Raw genomic sequence first — 8,406 nt, 5'->3', positions numbered from 1 at the left:
ATTTATTGGAATCTCAGAAAACTTTTAAATAAATAAATGGAAATTAGGGAAACCCCATAAGATTAATTTTAAAAAGAGGTAAGACTTAATAATTAAAATCTGACATAGTTCCTGTAAAAAATCCAAATACTTATTAAAGTCTTCATTGAAAGAAGGCAGTTAATTTTATTGCCAAAGATACAATAGGAAAGAGCTTGCGGGCTGCCTTAGAAACAATGTTCACATTGCAATTGCTTTATGAGTGACAGCCCCAGAAATGATGCATGCATCTCAGCAAATTTGTTTTTCAAAAAAGAAAAAACTAAGTAGTGTGAAATGATATAAATGTCAATAAAATGTAAAAAATTGATATGACTCAGTATCTTAAAATAATTTTAAAAATGTTCCATTCCTGGGTAAGACAAGTAGCAATTAGTAAATAATAGACCAAAGCAATCTTAGTTTTCTCTTCTTTCCATCTTGTAAAATATAAAAAGTAAGAAATAATTATAAATTGAAAGAAACTAAAAAAGAAAAAGTTCAACATATTACATAATCAGACCTTCATTAAAATAATTGGAAGATTGCTTATGTTCTAAAGGAGTGATTAAAATTATCTTGCTTTCTTTAATCACAGTTTAAGGTATCTCTCTGAGGACTTGGCACAAATTTTAGACACTACTGAACAGGAAGCCAAGATGAAATAGAAGCGATCTGAAGCCAGCCCTGAGAAGTATATAGATCTTGGTAGACTTCTTTGATTAATTTCCAGTATCTTTCTACAACACCTGCCTTAAACAATTACCATTATTCATTCACTATCATAAATACTAAATACATTCCTTGAGAAGAAAGCTCATTTTTTGAAACTGAGGTAAACCTCAGAATAAATAAATAAAATTTAAAATGTAAAACATTTAACACAATGTAATCTGTAATTACTTGGAATTTTTATAGACTGTCATTAGCAGACCTACTCAGTTATAAGATTTCAAAATATTGAGGGAAGAATAGAATAATATTTCAGCATATATAATTACCAAATGGATTGGATAAACTGTTGAGTATATATCAGTAAAAACAGAACTATGCCCAGTAAAGATCCTGATGCAATTGAGATTATTAGGCAGTTACTGTACCACTCCCCACAAATATAAAAACATTTCTACTGTGTTTGGATAACCTACTCTACATTGCTAGAGGATATCTACAAGGTGACATCTTTTAACTCAGTCGAATGTTACCATTAGTTGACATATTTTTTACATTACCATAAAATAATTTTTATTTTTCTCCCTCTAGGAAAATCTTTCTAAATATTGCCATGTTTTCATTGCCATTTCTCAATATTGTGTTGTTATACCATTTCTGATTTTTTTAAAGTTCTTTTCCCATGGCTACTGAGAGGGAAGAAGCCACCTCTTTGTTTCCATTGTCCTTAAATATAATCCGACTAAGAATACAGCTAGAAGACACTTAAACCTGCCGTTTAAACACTTGCAAATTGTTGGCTCCAGTGTTTAAAACTTTACCCTCTTATTGTAATGGATATCAAGAAACCATATGGTTTCTCAAATTTCGCATTTGTTGTGTTCCTTTGTCTAGCAGTCGCTCTGTCATTAATTATGGGACATGCTTATGTATAATCTACTAGACTGAGAAGCTTCCTTTGTCTCTTTTGCACGTTTGCCCATGTGTCCCCTTCTGAGTTACCTGGCACTGTTGCTCAAGGTATCAAAGTCCCCACAGTGATGGTCAAGGTAAAAAGGCACTTTAATCCCAACTATAGGTCCCTGAAAATTACACTCAAGTTTCCATTTTGTCCAGTCTTTATGCTGTTATTCACCTGTCGGTCTCAGAAAATCTGGGATGTCATCTATATGACATTCCATAACATGATTAACTTCAGTTCCACATTTAATCTACTGATAAAGAACTTGAAGCAGTGCAGTGTGCTTTTTTGAAAATTCAGCAAGGGCTATACATACTCATAACATTTCTGAATAACAAAATACTTGGTGAAAAGTGCTATAGATGCCATATGCTCAGAATCTACCGTGGGGACATAACAGAATAGGTGGTTACATCCAGAGAGGTGATGATGTCAAGAATAGCATACAATTATGTAATGTAAGAAAGCACACACACATGAAAGGTTAATATGGTACTCTAAAAGCCCTTTTATCTGTAATGGTTAAACTGATACATGATTATCAGGAATTTGCTGGAGTTATTAGAGTTGCTGAAATCCTCAAATATAAGCATTGGTCAATATGTCCACTAAAGAACTGGGACATGGGTAAATGGATACCAGTTAATATTTTTTGCTATTAAAACATGCTGATACAGAAATCTTAATATATTTTCCTTGATTCAAATGTGTTTCTATGTCTGAGAGAACAGGTCTCCTCATCTTCCCTTTTGAAAGTGTTGGCTACTCTTCATATTTTGCTATTTCTTATATGTATTCTAAGTATCTATGAGAAAGCCTGTAAAAATTTGATAATTGCACTGAATCTATAGGTCAATTTAGGAAGATTTTGTATCTTTGATATATTTTCTCCCAACTAGTGAATAAGTAATTTCTTTTATTTATTTAGAACTTTCTAAATGTCCTTTATCAAAATTTTGTAAGTTTCTTTACAGATTGTATACCTTTTATTGTTAGATTTATATGTTTAAATATGTCTTTCTAACGTAATTAATAATTCTAAATTATTTAGAATATTATTTAGAATAATTATTCTAAATTAATTTTATATTTATTATTTTCAGCGTAAGGATAAAATTGACTTGCGTACCTCCTCATGGTTTCTATTTCATATTTTTTTCATATTTTTTGTTTGACTTCTGTGACTTTCTGCTATTTCAATGATCCACTGATATATTCCTTTTTATATTAGTCTAGTTTTTCTCATAATTTCCTTTGGAAGATGAATCCGTTTCCATTAAATGTAACATGAAATGCATTGACTTATTTTCATAATATTTAAGCATTATTAATTTTACATCAGGTATTTAAGCTACCAGATATCAAGAAGAGTAAACATCATGCAATGACATTACCTCCTCTTCTTGGGAAGTACAATAAACTAGGGATTGAACAAAGACTTAAGTTCAGTTCCAACAAAAGCCACCTCTTCTTTGTACTTGAGAATGTTATATATAGCCTAGATGCATCTATATAATATAAATAATAAATAAATAAAACTCTAAGAATATAACCTCTTAGAGTTTGGGGAGATTAAAAGACAATACTTAGAAAACAAAACAGTTTTTAAAGATTGAAATCAGCCAATATACAAAATATCTTTTTGATCATTACCATAATAGAAGGCCCTTAAATATTTCAAATCTATTATAATTATCCTTATTTAATCACTGATTATTTAAATTCTTTCTTTTATTATGACTTTCTTTATCATACACAGGCTCAGTTTCCTCCATTAGAGAACACCACCCATTTTCCCCATTTGTTAGACTTTGTCAGATGGTGAAGATCAGATCAGATGAGGTTACCTCAGGTGACAGAGATTACTGCAAAGATGCAAGAGGAAGTAGGGGAATGAGAAACAGTGTGACAAACCTTGAAGAACTAGAACACACACCCACGCTCGGAGGAGGGGTATAGGAAGGTTGAAGTCTGAGGCCGGAGCAGCGAAATAAGCAATCATTTCTTTTTCAACCATAATCAGAGTTATCACTTATTTGCAAGAATCTCTTTCCTCGGATCCACTACCTCAAAGGTATTGTGATCATTTTTGTCATTGTTAAATGTTTGTGCCTTTTTTCTTTATACTTTCAAGCCACTTAATTTCTATATTCTTTTCTTTGATCATTTCTTTCTCTCTCCCCTTCTGATCTAAGGATGTCTGACCCATTCTAATGTGTATTTTTTATACTTCTTTGATATATCCCCTTGAGTAACTGTAGAACACTTATCTTCTTCCTTGTACAACATTTCTAATTCATTTGAAGCTTTTCTAAATTTTTGACTTGCTAGCAGAAATTATTTTGCTGTATTATTAGCTGCATCATTTGTTGTGCTGAGATGGTCTTCTTACTGTGGTATTTTTCATTCTTTTTTACTATACTTCCTTTAAAATTAAAGAACAGGTAGATACAGAGATCCCTGCAATAACTCTAAATCAGAGGCAAAATAAAATATTTTTGTTCCAGAATGACTGCTTCTGTTATTTCATATTACATCTATGTTCTAACAATTGGATACAATATCATACAAATTATTGTTTAAAACATCTTAGTTCAGTAGTGCCAATTCTTGTTAAAAATATTTTTTAATAACAGGTAGTAGCTCAGACTTTTTTTCATAAATTTAAGCAATAGAATTTAATGAAGCCCACAATTCTGAAGTATCTACAACGTGATTTCTTGGTAACTTCTTTGTTGTCATACGACCTTATTATTTTTAATTAGATATGTTGGATTTAGGATTTTTGTTGATTAGGTCTATCTCCATAGAAACAACATGGAGGCAATCTTACTTAAGCAAAATGAAATTTGTTGTTAATAGTAGCATATCATTTGAGAACTTACTATGTACTGGATACCATTCTACATGTTTTCCATGGAGCAATAAGCATTAATTTACTTATTCACTCAACAAATATCTATTGAAGGGCTAACGTTTAGAGGAAGCACTCTTGCTAGTGCTTATTTTATGTGCTTGGAGTGCAGCAATGAACAAAATAGATAAATTTTTACACATCCACTTTAAACGAGTTTACATTCTATTCAGTGAAACTGGCCAAAAGATAATTACGATGGATTAGATAATTTTAAAATGCTATCAAGAAAATTAATGCTGGCAAAGAGAATAGGAAATTCTGAAGTGGGATGGGCAGTATAATCTTATATACGGTGAGTAGTGAGAAGTTGATATTTGAGCAAAGACCTGAAGGAGGTGAGAGACTGTGAGATAATGAGGGAACAGCCTACCAGCCAATGGTATGGCATAGTCAAAGAAGATTGTGTAATTGGAGCTGAGCAGAGGAAGTGAGGGAGGGAAAAGCAGAAATTGATGCTAAAGAGAAACAAGAAGTGAAGATTGGACAAGCTGAGATCATATAAGGCAGCTGTCCTCAACCCTGTCATACTCAACACCCCTTTATTTGTAGTAGCTACAGATACAAACCAAATTGTTTCAAGAACTAAGATACTACAGTGATGTGAGTTTCTAAAGTTGTGGACATCACTTGTTAAATTATCAAACAGAACTAAGTATAAGCTTCCCTAAATAGTCCGATCATGGTATTCTTGGAAAATTCAGTGTATGAAAACTATTAGAAAATACTTTGGTTATATGTAAAATAGAACTAGTTTCTAAGCTCAGTAACATAAACAAGTTTTTCATTATTATGAAATTGTTGTTCCATTTGAAAGCTGTGGAAGGGGACAGGGCTGTTCAGGAATACTCTACATGTGGTAGGATTTCTAGGATCCTTAGATTTGGCTCAATAAATGTCAGTGGAAGCACCCTATCCTTCTTTATTATGATAATAAAATTTTCCCATACTTTTCCAGAACTCCTCTTCAAGAGCAGTGCCAAAGGTATAGGGCCTTGATAGATATTTGTATTTTAGTTTGACCTGACATATCTTAAAAGAATGCTGTGGCTACTATTTTGAGATTAGTAGGACAAGAAAGGAGCCAGGAAGACCAGTTTTGAGTCTACTGCAATGATCCAAGCAAAACACAATGATGGCTTGGATCAGGCTTGTAAAAGTAGAGAAACTGAGAAGTAACTGGATTTTAGATGTATATTAAACAGACTTGAACAGATTTACTATTGAATTGCATGTGAAGAATGAAAGAGAAAAGTCAAATGTGAGTGTAAGCATTTCAATTCTTGGTGTTGCCCTATAATAACTAAAATGATAGAATTATGATTTACTTAAATTTAGTTTTCAAATGGACGGCTTGCAGGGAGGAAATCAGAGTTTGATTTGTGCTAGGTTATGTGATTCTCTCAACAATCCGAAGAGGTAACTCTTATTATTCCTATTTTACAGATGCTGAACTGAGACATAGTATTTGGAGGATGTTCCATAACCATTAAATGGCAGAGTCCAGGACACAAATTTATTAGACTGTGGCACATAATCTTAAGCCTAACTGAAAAAAGTCCAGTGTAGAAGAAGTCTTTAGACATGGTTGAATTGAGAGGTTCAATTGATATCATAAAATATGGTCTTATTCTCTCCTTTTCTCAGCTCAGCTTCCTTTTCTAGCAATTCCATTTTCAGGTAGATCTCCTTTCATGGTACCAAAATAGCTGCCATAACTCTAGGTTTACATTTATTCTTTGTGGCAACTCAACCCTCTTGACTCTGAGGCTAGGTTTGAATGAAGTGCTCAACCTGTGAACCAAGGAGATGTGATGGTTTAATGATGACATATCTACCCCCACCAAAACACATCAGCTGATCATGTATAGTAAGAAATTCTCTAGGAAAAATATGATGCTTTTTTCCAAAGGTGGAATGATGATGATGATAGATGATAGATAGACAGATAGATAGATACAAACAACAGATATCCACTGAAGACATCATGAAAAAATAAATAGATAGATATATCCATATGTTGTCAAAATCCCTATTTAGTCCCATTCAGCACTCTATCTCTATAATAATAATTCTATTTCTAATATAAACTGTCAAAAATTAATGGACTAAATATTAACACTTGTATTGGCATACAATATAGCCATTGTTAAAAGTTATGAAAAGCAAACACACACATACACAGAAGTTTGTATCCCAACAACTGACACAGTAGGGATTAAAATAAATGTCTGTTGTATTAATAAATGGGTAAATAAACACTGATTCTAAATGGAAGCCCTCCTTTTTTTTTTTTAAGATTTTATTTATTTATTTGACAGAGAGCGATACAGCTAGAGAGGGATCACAAGCAGGGGGAGCGCGAGCGGGAGAGGGAGAAGCAGGCTTCCCGCGGAGCAGGGAGCCCCATGCGGGGCTCGATCCCAGGACCCTGGGATCATGACCTGAGCCGAAGGCAGATGCTTAACGACTGAGCCACCCATGCGCCCCAGGAAGCCCTCCTTTTTTTCTTAACACTTTAGGGAACTTGCTTTCACAACATTCTTCTCAAAGAATCCAAGATTTTAGACATTTGAGGACTGTATAGCACAATAAAGTTAATGATGTATACCGTTGATTCTTGGTAGAAGGTACTCCTGAAACATACTGAAAATCCAAATAGATTATATAGTCACAGTCATGGAACTCCATAAAAAAGGTCAACAATAAAAGTGGTAAAACATGGAATTTCAGTCTATGCATTTTTAGCTTCTAAAAATGGGCGTGGTTTTATTTTTTACTGTTTTGGTTGAGAAGGTAGTGTTTAATAATAATGTTCTCATACAAGGACAGTTGCATCTGGTAGTCGTTTTAGGATTACATAACATGGTCTAAGTCTTTCATAGATTTCCATGTAAAACAGTTCTCTTTCTGTTTAATGAGGATAAAATAAAGGTTTTTTTTTTTAACCTCAATCTAGGTATCTCATTTCTGATGCCCATAAGCAAAATTTAGCAGTTGCTTCTAAAAGTTTTTGTTGGAGATATATTAGACCATCTGTTCCATTTGCTCCCTGATACTTGGAGATAAGTAACCCCTGGCATCAGAGGCAGCTACAACAGCTGTGATTTTGCTTGAAGTATGCTAGTTGTACTATCAAGATTCCAAAATCCTAGGGTATCATAATGTCTTCCAAGGCCAAATCCATTTACAACAAGGACAGTAGATTATTCTCTGAAGGTAGGGAAAAATAATAGTTTAGGTCCTGATCATCCAGTTATGATGATCATCAACCTTAGATATTGACATTTATTTTACAGTTAAAGTAGAAAGTCCCAAACCAGTAACGTAGGCACAAGTCAATTTAATAGATGTGGATAAACAAAAAAATCAGATACTTCACAAAAATCTCTCTATACCTTTGTGAGGGGTATGTAGCACATATGAAATTCATCTATTAAACTTTTTATTTCTCTTGGGGCACCTGGCTGGTTCAGTTGGAGGAGCATGTGACTCTTGATCTTAGGATCGTAAGTTCAAGTCCCACACTGGGTATAGAGATTACCAAAACAAAAACAAAAACAAAAACAAAAAAAACACGAACTTTTTTTTAAAAAAACCTCTTTATTTTTCTACATCTCAACACCTACTCAGTATCACTGCCTATTGGACTGTTAGTAAATTCAAGTCAAAATCATATTTCATAGGGTTGTCTCTTCTGGATTTGCAGTAACCTAGAATATGTGGTGTTTGGTTCACAGGAACACCACTTGTCAAAGCCCCATAACTTCTTGAAATCAGGTATTTCTGTTGCTCCTATGCCACGCCTGAGCAGAGATGCTTTGCTGGGCTCTTAATACTT

The sequence above is a fragment of the Eumetopias jubatus genome, unplaced genomic scaffold, assembly GCF_037043125.1.
Source record: "Eumetopias jubatus isolate StellerSeaLion01/CBP00866 unplaced genomic scaffold, mEumJub1_p1.0 scaffold_3, whole genome shotgun sequence".
NCBI classification, from domain to species: domain Eukaryota; kingdom Metazoa; phylum Chordata; class Mammalia; order Carnivora; family Otariidae; genus Eumetopias; species Eumetopias jubatus.
The sequence above is the reverse complement of the archived record's forward strand: the minus strand, read 5'-3'. Positions refer to the sequence as shown.